The sequence below is a fragment of the Strigops habroptila genome, chromosome 4 (assembly GCF_004027225.2).
Source record: "Strigops habroptila isolate Jane chromosome 4, bStrHab1.2.pri, whole genome shotgun sequence".
Taxonomy (NCBI): Eukaryota; Metazoa; Chordata; class Aves; order Psittaciformes; family Psittacidae; genus Strigops; species Strigops habroptila.
This window is the reverse complement of record NC_046358.1, coordinates 17956386-17973108: the sequence shown is the minus strand read 5'-3', so window position 1 is coordinate 17973108 and position 16723 is coordinate 17956386.

Sequence of the window (16723 nt, the reverse complement as noted above, 5' to 3'; positions counted from 1 at the left end):
AAAGCTGTTGGCGTGCTGCTGAGGAGGAGACAAGGAACCAACATGTAGGGATTTACGGTGCAGAATACCAAACTAGCACAGCTGTAATCTCAGGTTTTGTTGCCTCAAAAGAGGCACATCAGGTACACCATTCAGTTCTGTATTACCCTGGGCGGAAGTCAATGGACTTAAATAGGTGCAAAGCATGTGCCAGTGAAGGGACAGTAACCAGGGAAGCCAGATCTTTATTCCTTTGACATTTCATCTCTTTATACCAGATAAGAAGCTGAACTGTGAAGTCTGCTTTTTGCAGACAGGTTTAGTTACAGTGATGGGTTGTAGGTTTAGATTTCCTTTCGGTCCTCAGAGCTCATCTTTGTCTGCTCCCTGGTCTTGTGTTGGCTCCCCTTGCTGTCACTTCATACAGCTATGGTGACATTGCTAGAGATAGAAAAACTGATTTAGAGGTGTGGTTCATGCTCATGGAGGGGATGGAGGTAAAAGCTAAGCAGTTGTGCAAGCCCTCAGTGGCTGCAAGAAACAGCAAGGCTAGAAGGAGACCTGGAAGGAGGCATAACCCAGGACAGGAGCCTCTCATCACCATCTTCTTGAAGGAGAAGGTACATGGGTCGCTTGGGCAGCACACGGCAGTGCTGGCGCACATGGGGTCGGGATTGACAGCTCATACCATAGTGGGTCTGTAGGGCTGCAATGAGGACCAAGATCCATGGCAGCATTGCTTTGCAGCAGGCTGTACATGAGACCAACTCCACTTTCTTCTTTCTGCTTTTGCAGGTCTTTTCTCTTTAGAAGCTGCCTCCTTGGGAGGGAACGATTTCTTGCAAAATCTCTGCACTTCCCAGCACAATGAGTCCCTGTTAGGAGTCTTCATTTACTCCAGTACCAAAGTACAGGGGAACCACAAACAAGAACTGTAGTGTTGCAACACCACTGGGCTGTCACAAGCCATCTCAGCTAAAAATAAACTGCCGGGATACACTGGCAGCCTAAACAAGATTCAGACTTTCTTTCACCAAATGCTGTAAGGAAGACACTCATCAAGAGCACTAACCCAGACAGGTCACAAATAGCTTCAAATACTGCAGTGAGTGTCATTTTTTGCCTCTCTTCCGAGTGTTAAGTCCCCCCAAGCCCTCTCCTGCTCCTCTGTCCTGAGCAAGTAGCCTGGAGCCCCTGGGATTTCTCCAGAAGCGCTTCTATCTGAAGATTTTTTCATTGCTCTCATCACTCCAGTGTATTCATGTAGCCCCCAGGGGACGCAAGTGGGGATGGGAACAACCCTCACCTTTACTTTAAGGTGAACTCAAGCGATCCATGAGCTCTGGTTGCTAGTTCACCTCTTCATGTTTTGCGGCAATATGCAAGATTTGGACAGCTTTACAGGGAGCAGGGAACCGGCCTTGTGGAAAACCACTCACAGGCAGACAAAAGCTGGCAACAAAGCCCAGCAAGCTGTTTTGTCTGAGCCGGGACTGGCAGTAGTCAAAAGCCAGGCTAGCTTTGTCAACTGATCTTGCTTTAGTCTTACCAGGTTATCTGAAGTTCAGCTCTCCCCGCTGCCCCTGTGTGAGCTGAGTGGAGTGCAATACCTGCCCTGAGTTGCAGCCACGCCAGGCTGCCCACAGCACATTGACCTGTTGCTTGTCAAGAGCCCCACTAGGCAAGTTCCTCAGCTCCTCACCTTTTAAGATGAGCTGGAGAGAGTAAAGCTGTCCCATGATGGTGCTGAGGACACTTTCACAAGGTTGCTCAATGTGCATCAGACCTGGTCCTGCTGCAGCAGCAGCTTCCCATGAGACCAAGATAACACCACCACCTCCCAGCTTGAGAGGCCACACCGTGTCTCACACAAGATTTTCCTTCCCTCTCTCAACACTTTATTTTCAGTGTTCTCTAGCTCTGTGAGAAAGCCAAAGAGGCTGGAAGTAAAGCTGGATCTTTGTCCCTTCCTCTCCCCTAAAAGCAGAGGTGAGGTACAGCCTCATAAGACCCACCAGCCTCTCCACAAAGTTGCCACTGGGCTCAGTGGGAAGCCTACAATCCACCTTCAGTACTTCCTAGGTCCTGCCATCCTATAGAGCTGCATAAGACACCGGGAAGTGATCCAGAAACGTTTGGATTTTATCAATCTAAAATCAGTGAGGAGAACAGCACGGCCTCCTTGCCAACCCCAGCTCCAGTGCATCCCTATGGACCCCATCAATGGCAACAGAGACATTCCCAGTGCCCCTTGCTGGGCCCAGGCATACATAGCCCTGTCACCAAAAGGAGCCATGCCTTTACTACCCACTCTCTCTGCTCTGTGTCCAAAATAGCCACAGTCAGGTGCTCAACTCACAGCATCACTGAGCCATGCCTGGGAGGAAATCCCTCACCCTTTATCTTCCTGCTTTGCCTTTTGGCCTTTTAAAAAGACTTTGACCAAGTAAGGGAACAGGATGCTGGCAAGTGGAGATAAAAGCAGGCTGCAGGTGGCAAGGGACAATACCTTTCCTCTAGCACCAAGCAGTCATGGAGCTGGTGGGGCAGGTCAGGCTGCTTTTGGAGAATCCTGCTTCAAGGAGAGGTGATATTCAGTCCCCAGCTGGATCCCGTGGCAGGCGCTGCGGACACCTTGTCCTCGAGGCTGGCTGCAAAACCGTAGGCTAGCTTGTGCTGATATGGAACACAGAGAGGTGGAAGAGAAAACGCACATTGGCTCTTATATCTGCCCTCGCGTAGCATGTCTCCTTTACCAGTGCAGAGCAGTGATGAGAGGTGCAACACTGAGAGATGCCCATGGTTCAGCATGGGCACCTAGTCAATAGGAAAATTTTTACAGCGTGCCCAGTTTCAGGAGGGACCAAGTTGTGTGAAGGTTTTGATCCAGAGATGCCAAACTGCTTCCAAGTGGAAGCAAATGTACCTTTGATGCTCCCTCATCCAAGGTTAACACTTGATTCTGCATGGCGCCTCACTTCGACACCACTGAGGGAGGGCAAAGTGTTTTTTGGTGCACAGATCTCTGCTGCACTCTGACTTTGGAGGTGCAGGTGGGATCATTCATGGTTTTGTGGAAAAAGTTGATCCCCAGAGTCCCTCTCAGGGCTCCTTGGCAGGAGGCAGCACAGGACTGCAGAGCACAGCGTGCAGAGCATGGGGCCAAACCACTTCCAAGCACTGCTCCCACCCAAATCACAGTTGGAGCAGGCACAGGCACAAGCACAAGCTGAGCCAGTGTTAACCAAATGAGAAAGAGTTTTGACTGGGACCTAGTGAACAGCGAGCAAGGGATGCACTTCGGATCCCTGTAACAAACCATTTCAGCTTCAACCCCATGAAAAGGTTTGCTCTCACAGAAATTGCTAAAAAAACCTGAGGCACAGAAATTCTTGGGCAGGTCCATGTGTGACCAGCATGCTTTGAGTCTCATTTCTTCAAGTTATTAGCAGGTATAATAAGAACATTAAAAACACCTCAGTATGTGGGGGATTTGGGAGTGAAACCATACCCCATCTGGATCAGGCCCTGACAAAGGCAAAGGCAAAGGCAGTGAGGGTGCAGGAGCAGGCTCTGTCTCCCTGTGCACAGCTGCTGAGCTGCAGCCAGCCCAAAAGGCAGAGCAGAAGACTATAAAGCCACACGCAGCTGATTATGCCTTTCACTCACCTTCATTTGCTGATTGCAAGGCCGTGAAGGAGGGAGGCAGACAGTACAATTAAAGCAGCTGAAGGTTGTTGTTAGAGATGCAAAGCAGAGATGTAGTTCTCCAGCCTCCCAGCTGGTCTGTTACACCCCAGTCCTCTGGGAACAGACTGAAACCTACTGCCTGACAGTGCTAGGCAGCATGAAATCCTTGCTCCCTGTAAGATAACAGAGACCAGGATGTGCCATTTGCAATGAACCTGAACGAAAACAAAGCAACAGCTGGAGCTGCAGCCCCCTGCCATGGGATGAGTTATGCCTTGCTAGAGAAGGGATGATGGTAACAGAGTGTTAATCCACACTAACAGGAACTTGGCCCTATGTATTTGAAGCCTCTGTACTGAATCCTTCATCATTGGCTGCAGATGTAGAAGCAGTGCATCAGCACAGAGGGGTGAAGCAGGGTCCCAGCCTGGGGCAAGGCTCCTTCAGCATCAGGAAAAGCAATTGGCTCAGGCTTGAGCAGAGCTCAACTCCTCCCAGGCTGCCTATAGAAATACAGTGGTACTGCAAATGCTCCTTGGGTTTTTGCATTTTTTCAGTCGGCAAACAGCTCAGCCTGACTTTTCCCTGTTTCTGCATAAATGCTTAAAATTCTCCTGAAATGGCCTTTTGAAATCTTCCATTTTTAAACAAAATCTGGAGGGTAAAAGGAAAAAAAAAATAAAAATTAAAAGAGGTGTGTAGCCGAGGCAGACAATATTGGCTGGCTATAGGATTTATGCTGCATCATTGTTATATTTGGCTCTTCCTCATGTCAATACCTGCTGCATTTTTAAGGCTGCATTAAAAAGATAAAAAGGGAACCAAACAAGGACACTTCAGGCCAAACTTTGGTACCGTTGCATTGGTCAAATATACAAAGCAGCTGCTCTATATTCCAGAATCAATATTTTCACATCAGAGTGCTGCGCAAAACACAAGCCAGAGAAACTGGGGAGGTTTTGACAGGAATTTCTTTGGAAAGTCCTGGTTAGGCTCAGGCAGCTCTGGAGGCTGGGCTGGCAAGGAGTCAAGGCTGCAGGAAGCCTTTACAGGAGCTTTGTGCAGGGAAACATCCAAGTGTTTTATGGCTCTGCAGCTGCATCGGCCAAAGTGGAATTTGCTGGGTTACAGCTATTTTCCACTGGATCTACTGGGAGTTGTACTGTTGCTCTGTGGGATACATTTGATCTTGTGGTGACTTGAATTTCCTCACATGAAGAAAAACATTTCCCCATTAGTTCGTGTGTCCGAAAATACACTGAGAAGGGGAAAGTCATGCCAGACGGTGCAGAGCAGATAGTAACCACATTGCTTGCGCCCTGCATTATCCTCCCGGCTGACTGCGCTGCTGAATAAATGGTGCTGCAGGGGTTGTAAGTTGTGATGCCGCTGCTTGAAGCGTAAATTACTTCTTTGAGAGCAAAAGCAGCAAGGTTAGTTCATCAGATATAACTTGTTTCTGCTAGGAAGGAAAATCTCAAGCCAAGGAGCTTCTCTCTACAAAAGCAAAATTTGTAAAGTAATTCATGCCAGCAAGTTATTACTTTTCTGATCAAAGCATCTTTAAGATCAACAGAGAATCCCTCTGTATACAACATGTATATGCACATGAATACCATTTCTTAACCGCTCTCTAGCTCCAGGAGATAGGAAGGTGGGGCAGCAGTAAAAGCTGGATTCATCCAGATAGGAGCCAGCACAGCACACGGACAGCTGACTTCTGAGGAGAAAAGAAAGAAAAATTTGAATTATCATAAAGAAAAGAAGCGCTGAGATGTGAGGGATGCTCAGTGCCCTGGTGCGGGGTTGGGTTCACCTTTCCTTCTTTGAGATTATCTTTTCAGTTGCAGGTTGAGAAAAAGTCCTTGAAAATAAAATTGTAGTGACCTCTTAAACTCTAAGAGCAAACCCCACTTTGGCCATGGTTTTCCAGGGTCCACTTTTATCTGGATGTCTACATGGGGAGGGACAGGCTTTCTGGCGGCTTCAAGCATCCTTGCCAGGGAGGGAAGACACCACTAAGGCATGGACACAAAAAATCCCTCGAGTCCAGTGCTGACCACCACAAATGACTAGCGGAAATCACCATCCCATGAAGGTGGCCCAGCATCTTAGCCTGGATGTGAAGCAGTGTAAGGCAGAAACAACCTCAAATACACCCTCAGATACCCTCCCCAGCCTGTGACACCACAGCACCTCCTATTTATACACCCCATACCCTGTAATGGCCTTACTTGGAGCTTTAATCAGCTGCAGCATAAATACACAGGTGCAGTAAACTGCTGCCGGCAGGGGGGCTGCCTCACCTTGCTCAGGCCTTCTGATGGGGAGCGGAGGGGGAAGAAAAAGGGGCTGTGTAGGGTAGCCAACACTATGGTGTGTGGCAGGGGGGAAGAGTTGCAGCGCCCACATCAGGCCCAAATTTGCTCCATACACCAGCCTCGCCAGCACATAGCGCTGGCTGTACCCACCTGCCATCCCCAAGGGTGGCAGGAAACTCCCTGTGTGGTTTCTTCTGGGTTAAGGCCACATCCAGAATTCCAGCATATTCCTGCTGGGATGGCCTGTGAACCAGATGAGGCCCTCCATCTGCAGGAAAGCAGCCATGAATTGTGCTCCTGAGGACCCTATCCCTCTTGCACTGCACAGGGGAGAGAAATGAGAAAACAGGCATGTCCATACGCGTGGTGTTCAGGCCCTTTTCAAGGTGGGTTGAGCCTCTGGGGTACTCTCACCTTACACACCAGACACATTTTGCTAGCAGAGCACACTGAGGGGGCACCCAGGAGGGCTGAAATGTCCCAGGAGAGACTTAACTGGGGAAAACATGTATATTCTGCAGCCTCCCATCCACACCCATCCTTGGCTTCTTGGGCAACTCTAGCTGCCTGGTTTGCCCTATTCCTGTTCCAGACCAGTGGGGATTGATTTGCAGTCCAAGCTGACGGGGGTGTTGAAGAGGCTGGGCTGACTCAGTGGGTGCAGAGGTCCATGACTCATGCCAGAGGGTGGATTTCACCCAAGCCCTTGCTGCCTCACTGCCTGCCTGCCGTGATGCCAAAGGTGCTGGCTCCATGGTGGGCAGCCACTGACCAGCTGCTGGCTTCCCAGTCAGCGAGGCGATGCCATTGGGATCAGTGGTGTTTTGCACTAATAACCTGGATCTGCAAACTGGGAGCAAGAAGGAGTAGAGCACCATGGGAGTAGTGATGCCAACATGCAGGGTAGGTGGGAAGCAGCCGGAAACATGCTGGGTGCTGTGGCTAAATCCCCCTGGGACAGTGAGGAAGAGCCCTTTGCCAGCGCTGACATGCGCTTCAGGAAGGCAGTGGGGATGCTGAGCACGGTTAAAAAGACCAGGATGGAAACCCTGGCACTTTGCAAACAGAGCCTGGAAACACCCAGTGGGTCAGGAGATGAACCACAGTGTGCCAGGAAGGGGGAAGTGAGGAGGTGAAGTAGTAAAAAGCTCTGATAAGAAGGGCCTTGTAATCAGAACAAATGCTGAGTGATTCAGCAGCAGCTGATCAAGGAAGGAGTAAAGTATACTTCTAGCAATGTTTAACTTGCTGACTGCAATGGCACCACAGCCTCCAATGAAGCGAAGCAGCAAATGCAGTGAGTGGGCAGCTTCCCCCATCGCCATGGCACCCGCTCATCTGCTTCTTCCCAAAAACCTGGCATCTGGGCTTCCTCCAGCTGAAGAGATGCCTCCTGCTGTGGAAAGCGTGGGTCTCTGTCCTGCAGGACAGCAGCAGCACTTGGCTCCAGCCGCCAGGCAGGAGGCCAGGACAAACAGCCAGGTTGTTTGCTGCATGTCCCGGCAGACAAACACCGCCGGCAACCCACGTTACCTAGTGCGGGGATGTTGCAAGAAATGCAATCCCCTCCTAGCCAAGCTGCAACTAAATGTCCCGACAGTCTGTGTTATTTGCTCACACGGGGCAGGTCTGCCTTTAGCCCTCATTTCACAGTGCTGGGGTGCGGTCCTCATGATGCTCACACCACCTTGGCTCTGGGCTTCATGGCTGGGTCAGTGCCCAGCATAAGCATTGCCTTCTATTTTCCCCCTAAATCCCTGCAGCAGGTAGTTAGGAGGGGGCTCGCTTGTTCTCTTCCCTGGGGAGGCACTGGGAGGTGTCATGAAATGATCCACATAGGGCTTTGCTGGGCATTGAAAAGCCAGGGGTGCTGCAGGTCATGGGTAGGCTTTCCATCGTCACCTCCAGGAATACAGGCTAGCAGTCCAGGCTGAGCACGTCCTTCAGAAATTCAGACCTCTTGAAGGAGACCTAGAGCTGCAACACAAGAAAGCAAACAGCAAAAAAACCCCAACCCAACCCCAGCACCTCCCAAAACCATGACCCAAAGTTTACTTCTGAAAATCCAAGCTCTCACCCCATACATAAAACACACGCGTGCTTCCTGCTGGCACCACCCTCTCGCTCATGGCATGGCCATTGTTTCACAATACCCAGCTGGCAAAAGAAACCTTCACCTCTCCTAGCAAGACACCAGCTGGGGTCCTCCAATGTGCAGGATGTCCATACCTTCAGCCCCTTTGCTCTTAGCTACCATAGATAGGCTATGGCTTGGAGGAAGGTTGGTGGGACACTTCTGGTGCCTATGGAAAACTAGCAACGTTCAGGGGAGAAAACAGCCAAAACAGCCCCCAAAATGGTGGTGGGTGGTATGAATCCCCCCACCATGACATAGTGGAGATTGAGGAGGTTCCTTGGTTGCATGGATCTTTCCACACTCCCTGCACCTTTCCCACACCTTGTGCCAGTGTGGGCAGCTGGGAGAGCCCAGTGGAGAGGGGCTGCGGTGGATGGGGCTGTGTGTGCCACGGGGCTGAAAGCTGTTCTGCTGGAGCAACATGGGGAAGAGTGGGAGTGACTCCCTGTGCTGAGAGTGCCCATCTCCTTTCATGGGAAAAAGTGAGCACCTCTGGTGCCACTATGGCGCTGAGCAAGCGGCAGTGCCTGCCCTCCCCACCAGTGGCAGAGCAGGCTCCCATCCATGCCATCACCAAAGCTGGCATTTCAACACCATGTCAACACCGCTCACACAAAACAGACCCCCAACGGACACATCCCTACCCAGATGGGCAGAGCTGTGCTTATTTATGCCAGCTTGCATCACTGACTGAGCACAGGGGTAGCTTGGCAAGCTGAATAAATGAAAAACAACCAACCTCCAAAACAAAACACAGGTACAAATAGTGATAAAATCAATTTCACAGAGATCACATTTATACTTTCTCACATTTATACAGCACTGGTCCTCCGCAGCCAGGGTGCTGAAATGCCTCTGGAGGATCACAGATAGGCAAAAACACAAAAGGAGAGGGAGGAGGATAAACAAGACAATACAAAGATCATGCAGGCATTGAGTGAGGCATCCCTGCAGGCTGGCATGACTTAATGTGGATTTGCAAAGGCTTGTCCAGTGATTGACCAACCCGCAAGTGCCGAGGTGCAGCTGAACATGACCTGCTAACCAGACTAGTGAGAGATGGGAAGTCCCTTCAAGACCTGCCATCACTGGCTAAAAAGTAAGGAAAAAACCACCAAGCAGAGGATTTTACCCCCCTGGAGAGCACAGTTTATGAAACAAAAATGCATGGCCCTGCTGTTGCCCAACTGTTTGAGCTTCCCCATCAGCATAAGTCAAATATCATTGGGGTTACAGCAGCCACCACCAGCCACAGTTCCTGCAGCTGGTGATACACAGTGCTTCTTTGCAGCTGGAGATCATCACTGCTGCTCCAGCCCTGCGCTTTCTACCCCGCTGTACCTCCCCAGCCACCTTTAGTGGCTTTGCCAGCAAAGAGGGGGGACAGCGAGTGGGCTGTGGTGTGAGCCTGGGACGTGTTACCAATGCACTGGTCTGCACATGTGGAAAACACTAAGTATTTGTCACAGGCTTCTTGCCACGGCTGCTTGCTGCTAAATCGACTCTACATTGAGACTTTGTGCTCCATCTAGAGCCCCTTGCCCATGGGAAAACAGGTACGAAAACACCGAGACCCTCCTGAGAGTGCCAATAGCTCTGGCATCTCCCAGAGCCTGGTGAAGAGCGGCTACCATGCCTCACACCACTGGAGACTGTCCAGCGCCTGCTCTGGCCACCATGACCGCTTTCCCTGCCCGCCCTGGCCCCAGCCAGCAGCCCGGGTTCCTCAGTGGTGCAAGAGCTGTGGCCCATTGCATCATCCTTGTTCCACCTCCCTGGGGCAGGTCTCCATCAGCCCCAAACCTGGCAGCTTCCCCTGAGGGATCTTCACCAGCTGGCCCTAGCTGGCTGAGAGGAGCTGGGCCGATGCTTGCCCAGTGTCCCGGCAAACACTCGACATTTTGAATTGTTTCCTGGTCCCAGGCCATGCCAAAGCCGAGACCTTCCCAGTTTCTGGTGAGCAGTTTACCGGTTCCTGGTGTTCCTCTGAGACAGGAGCACCCTCCTCCGTGCCAGATCATGCCTGCTTGCAAAAACTTACCTCAGAGGGACAGGGTTGGTGGGTTTTCAAGTGTCTGGAGAGAGTTGTTATGGGCACATATTCAGCTATGCCCATTGCTAGCGAGACAATTTTACCAAGGTTCCTGGGAGACTGCAGATGAAGGCAGAAGTGGAGCAATTAGCCTCTGAGGAAAGGATGGAGAGGTGAAGGTTTAAGGGCAGGGCGGGGTATTTCTCAGCAAAGTGAGGCCCGGGTGCTGCCAGGAATGCCTTGATAATACTGTGAGAGAGAAGTGCTCCAAAAAAATAGCTCCCCTTGGGCTGGAGAGCACCCACAGACACTGCACCTTCTTCTCCATGGGCACCCATTGCCTGTCTCCTGGGCTGGGAGGCATTGCAAAGCTCTCCATTCTCCTGGCCACCTGCTGCAGGGCTCTACCACAAGCCCAACACATCAGAGTCTTAAAAGCAGATGCAAACCCCCTCCATACAAAAATAAAGTCATCAAGAGCTTTTGGCCTGAAGGAGTCCATGAGCTCCTGTGGGGAACGGGTCAGTGCCAGAACCAGATGAGGACCTTGGGAGCTGCATCTCAGGGAGTGCAGAGGGAGGTGGCGAAGCTATCGCTGGATCACACCCGCAATATTTTAGGCATTCCTTTGTGGGCTTTTCTATTTTTGACCTTCCGCCTAATCGCATAAGCTGATTTCTAGGGCAACTACAGCATTTGCAGCTTTCATTGACTTCCTCCAAAAACAGGAGTGAGGATTGCCAGCAGGGAGGTGCCAGAGCCGCACTCACTTTGACGTGGTTTGTTCACCTGGATGGTCTACAGGCTTCAAATAACGCCAGGCAGGCACCTGGGCAAGCAGAGGGCTGGCAGTGCCTGGCTGGCATCTGCCACCGCTTCTTTTGCTGGCGACTAAGCAGCAAAAGATCTGATAAAGAGAGAGAGCTGTTTGTTTACAACTCTTTCCACGCAGCAGAGGCTGAACTTTAAATCCAAATCACGCTCCACTCCACAATAAACAGTGGGTGTTGGGTTCTAAAGAACATCTCACCATGACCTTGATGGCCCATTTTATTTGTGGTGGCATGGAAGGGAGCCCAAAGGTGAAATGGCTTACTTAGTAATACTTCAAGCTGATTACTACGGCCCATATATAGGGTGACCTGCATCTACTATCACTTAGCATGGTAATGACTAAGTACAGCATGTGGTTTAAATATCTCCCTAATGCTAAAGCTAAATGCATCTATAGCCCTAACCCTCTAATTGACTGATTCTAAATATGATAGATTAGCTTTCCATCTCATTATATGTATCTAATCAGGGGATGAGGGTGTGTATACCCTTGGACACATGGTTTTTCATTCCTACTGCCTTACAACAGCAATTAAAACAAAATTACTTGTCTGCTTGGGTTTGTTGCAGGCTTATCTCACACCCTATCTCAGAAAGCTGCTGGATTCACTTTATGATGATAATAAAAATAAGCTGCAGGATCCTGCTTCTGTGTGGACACCAAGATTTAGAAACGTGTTGCCTGTGTGACCTCTGCACGATGACCCTGAATTGTCGTGGGGCACTCGCTGCCTGCAATGGTCATTGCCCCATAAACAACTGGCTCACGGGCAGTAGTGACCAGCGGGAAAGGCTGGGAGCAAGCAGCAGGGGAAGGTCTTGGCACAAGAACCAGCTTAGGCTTCAGTTGCCCATTCTCAACTAGAATGCTCCTTTAGTAATTGCGTTAAAGAAGTTTCGTGATTGCAGCAATGCCTTTTCGTGCGGCCATCAAGCCCAGCTGCAAGGTCCTACACATCAGGCAGGTTCCACTCCCCTAGGAGCTGCTCACCACAGCCCCAGCCTGAGACACAAATGGGTGGAGAACTAAGGCAAAGTCCCCAAGTGACCTCATGTGCACCATGCTGAGCACTACTAAGCTTGCTGCATTTAGGCTTTCACTCTAGGTCTAGGTAGCTCCAGGTACCTCCAGGCACCTCCTTGCTCATCATGCCTTCCTTCTTCCTAGGAACCAGTCTCCAAAGCAGGATGCTACCGACCAGCTGCCTATGTTGAACTTCCGTTGCTACTGGGGGCTCCTAAGCCATTTATTAGTGCTCAGGAATCCCTGGGATACATTTGTGCTCCACCAAAACAGAGAGACACCTACATAAGGCAATCCTCAAAATTTGGCCGCCATTGACAGTCTCCCTTGGAGACCTCGCTCCAATCCAGGAGACATGTCCCTTCCTGCTGGGAGAAGAATGCATCCATCCATGCCTCCCAGCCCCTGTGCCTGGGCCTCGCTAAATGGGAGAGAAGCAGAGGTCACTGGCTTTTTGCCCAAGAAGTTTTCAGAGGAACCAAAGATCACTTGCATCTAACAAATTTCCGTTGTCAGAATGGCCATGAATGCTTCGCGTCCTCTATGTTTAACTCAACATAGAGGCTATGGAGCCAAAACAAAGGCCCAGATACCTTTATGGTTGCACTGGCTGGTCCAGACCAACACTGAAAGGTCTATATGTAGACACAGAGTAACTTAGCATGGGGAGATGAGCCACGTTATAATTTTGTCATTTTCCACTCAAGTGTCCCGGGCACTGATTGCAGTTTGGGGATTTTCCATCTCACACATATGACCAGGCTCCACCAAAATAGCCGAGAGACAGCCCTATATTGCATTACATCATCTTCACCAGATTGCCACCAGCACAGCTCCCCTCTGTGTGCGCGAGGGAAATGCCTGCCATGGGCAGGACTCTCAGGGCCATGGTAAATTGCTGAAGCACAAGGAAAATTAAAGGAGTCAGGATAACAGATTAGAGAAGGCATCCCAAGCTGGCAGGGGAAATTCTTGCTCATTAGCAGCAAAACCAAAAGACAGCCTTCAACTGCCAGCGTGTAATTTAGATGCAGGCTCTACATGGCAATTTTCATGGGTCTGTAGGGAGCCCTGGTGAAACTTGGTGATGAAGGTTCCTGAAAGTGAAAGGATTCTGATAAAGTCCGGGCCTAGCTGAGCAAATTTAAAAGTCACATATGCCTTTTTTCCTCCAGTTAAAAATGAGTTTTAACCTACCAAGATTAGCATTTGAAAGGGAATATTATCCTGTGACATATGGCTCACTTGACCAGTTTCCTTAGACAGTTGGAGGCAGGTTTTCTCCACTGTCCAGGGAAGTGGCAGAAGCATAGAGCTGAACAAAACCACCACCCAGCCTTCCTCTTATAGAAAGGGTTAGCAACGAGTGAGAATAAAGGGCCTGAGAACTGGCAAACAAAGGTTGCCCCAAGGAGAGCAACATGTTCAGATATGTCTATCAGATAACAATACTTAAGCTCAAGCCCCATAGTGTGTTCACAGAGCTTAAAAATAATGGTGACTCAGCTCTAGATGAAATACTTACTCACCTGTAATACTGCCCTCCTGCCTCAAGCCAGAAGGTTCAAGCTACCAATGGTGCTGCCTTCACTCCAAGTCTGGGAGACACCAACATCCCAGAAGCTAGAGGAGACATTGGCCAGAGTTCTTGTTGGCATTTGCAACCCAATGAGCCAGCTCTTGAGGCGAACATGACACTGTGCCTCAGTTCAGAAGAAATCTGTGGTTAGCACCAAACTCCAATAAAGGCTCTTAATACCCTGTGTCTTCTAGACTGCATTTGGGAAAAGGAAGCAAGACTATTGTGCAGAAGGTATCTCTGGGCAGCAGACAGGTCTGTAGTGACTAGGAGGCCTGGAAATGCTTCCCGTCTGAGTCTAGAAGCAGATAAGATGAAGATATCTGAATTGCCTCTCAGTCTCAGCCCAACCACAGCACACCTTGGCTAATCTCCAAAAAAGGCTTATTGACAACTCTCGCAGCATTCTTCTCTTGGCATATGTGGTGGTGGTGCTGTTATTGCAGTGGTTTGAAGATCATGAGGTCCTGTTCCTGGAAGCAAGTGAGACCAAGGTGGAACAGGTTTCATTTAAGAAGAAACACAGTTTTAGCTGTCACTGTTGTAGGAAGACTGAGGCTCTGACGCCAGCCCACACTGAGCATTTGGAAATGAGAAACCAGGTGGTGAATAAACCCCTCGTTTGAAGGAGGGGGTAAGGAAGCACTGGAGGAACTGAGTCATCAGTTTTGAGCAATCCTGAACTCACTGCTAAAATCTCTCAACTCCACTTTTATAAGACCTGTTGCTAACACCAGCTGTGGGAGTTCAGAGCTGGAGCAGGAGAGCTACAGCACAGGCAAGTTGAAACTGTTTCAGGGCTGAAACCTTCACAATGACATGTTACCTGTGGGAGCCCATTGTGGTGAAGCTTCTGCCTCCGCCTGACCCAAGCTCATTTCAAGCTTCTTTCTTGGGATGAAAGGTTTTGGGAATGTTCCTCGGCAATTCTGACTGGCAGCCTTTTCCTGCAACACCTTCTGACTCCCACCATCCCTGGGACCTGTGGTTCCCAAGTCTCCTTGATCAAACTGGCCTCATCAAGTCAAAGGCATCTGCCTTCCCCAGTGTGGATGGGGGCAGAGATGAAAGGGCAACTTTCTCGCATGTCTTCAGTAGTTGCCTGCAAGCAGCCCAAGGCACTTCTAAAACATACTGCACCCTCTCAATCGCAACCCAGCGCTGTGACTCCATTCCTTAGAGGACACTGTCCTGACCCCTCTCTTTCCTAGCTTCTAATACAAGGTGTGAGAAGGGATATAGCCTGGCCTTCTCCTATAGCTTTCAGTCATATACGGACATCACTGGGACAGTGACAGTACCAAAATCGCCACCACATTGTTCAGAACCAGAAGGCACCCAGGTGGCCAAGCACCACTTCTCTTTCTTCCACGCTTTTTGACCTCCTGCTCTTCCTATATTCTTGGCTCCATCAGCAGGACACTTCCAGCGATGACGGTGCAAGGAGCGATGCAGAGTGCTGTGCCCAGGGGAATGCAGGACAGGCAGTGGGGAGGGTGGGAATGGCAGCACAGGCTGCAGAAGGCAAAAGGTGACGGGCTTGTGAAAGGACTGATGCACAAGTTCAGAAACGCTGCTGAGCATGCCGTACACACAGCGACTATACAGCATGTAAATGCCTTCCCCAGCCTTCCTCTTTTCTTCCTTCACTCCTGGGCCTCCTGCATGTTGCATGCCCTGTTATGCGGGTTTTGAGACAGGGAGGCAAGGGACCACTGTGATGACTATACATAAAGAATCGGAAGAGATGGAAAAATACATAAACCCCATGCCCTCCGTTCGCACAGTTGTATCACCTATCTCTTGGTGTTCGGCATTTTCCTCCAAGCTCCAACGCCTGGCTTCACATCAATTCACGGATCCCAGCTTTCATCTAAAAAAATTATAATGACATGACATTCCAGCTTCTATTGATGTGGAGAAGAAATGCAAGTCATAATCCAGATGTTAAAAAAGAAAAAAGAAAAAAAAAAGAAAAGAAAAAGACTTTGACATTTATTATTTTGGAAAGCTCTTGATTCCTGAGTGAGTCGGGATTTTCAGACAACCTGACTCATCATTTCTGAATGCTTCGGTTTGGCAGGCCAGTATATATTTAGTAATACAAACCCTGACTTGCATCTTCCAATAAGAATCCTAATGGCACGATAAGACAGATTTTCATCTCATTCACGTCATTTCCAAATATCAGGAAATTTACTTAGCAGTGAGAGTTGTAAAAGCTGTGAAATGGTCTCCCTGGGGAGGAGCAGAAACCTCCTGGCTATACACTTGAACAGCTGAGCAAACCAACAGAGAACAGGCAGCAGAGAACAGCTCTTTACTTTCTGGCCAAGGGACAGAGCAGATGATCCCAGACACATTTTCCTCTTCATTTCTCCTGGCTCTGGGCATTGCTAATCAAGTCTTCATACCACAGCCACCGCAGCCTCTCTCATATCCAACTAGAGAAATGGCAACTTCTGCGGGAAGAGCATGCAGCTTCAAGGGAAAATACTGCTGCAAACCATTTAGGACTTCACAAGGAGTAAAGAACCTGTGCCAGTGTTTGAGAACGCATTCAAAGCATACTTCATCCAGCACTTAGAATTGCACTTTTTACATTAAAATCCCTTAGGCATCTGGAGTCTGTGAGATCTTTTTTCCATTGCCTATCAAGCAGTGGTATTAAAAATGATGTCTTTGGCAGCACAGCCAGCCTGAGTAGATGCGAGATTATTTTCATCTCTTCATTCTAGACCATCTGCTTCTTACCCTCAACTTTCAAAGGCCTTGAATGAGATGTAGGCCACTGAATTTTACAGCTAAATTTCATGAACCTTTTTGAAAATGAAATGATTGCACAGAACACAAATTTAGAGACATCAAAGGGACCTTGCCTTTTCATGCAAGCACTAAAAGCAGTGCAAAGGGAATTAATTATAATTTGCTCTATTGCCAGTTTTCACACTGGAGCAAATGCAAGCATTTTATGCTTTAAACCATGGCTGCCAGCTTAATGTACTCCTAAAGCCAGGATCAAATTAATAGACTAAACCCCATCTTGCATCCACTCAGGCAAGCAACAATGCCAGAAGAGCTGGCAGGCTAACTCATGGAAAAACTCCTTCTTTTTTGTATCCCTTCT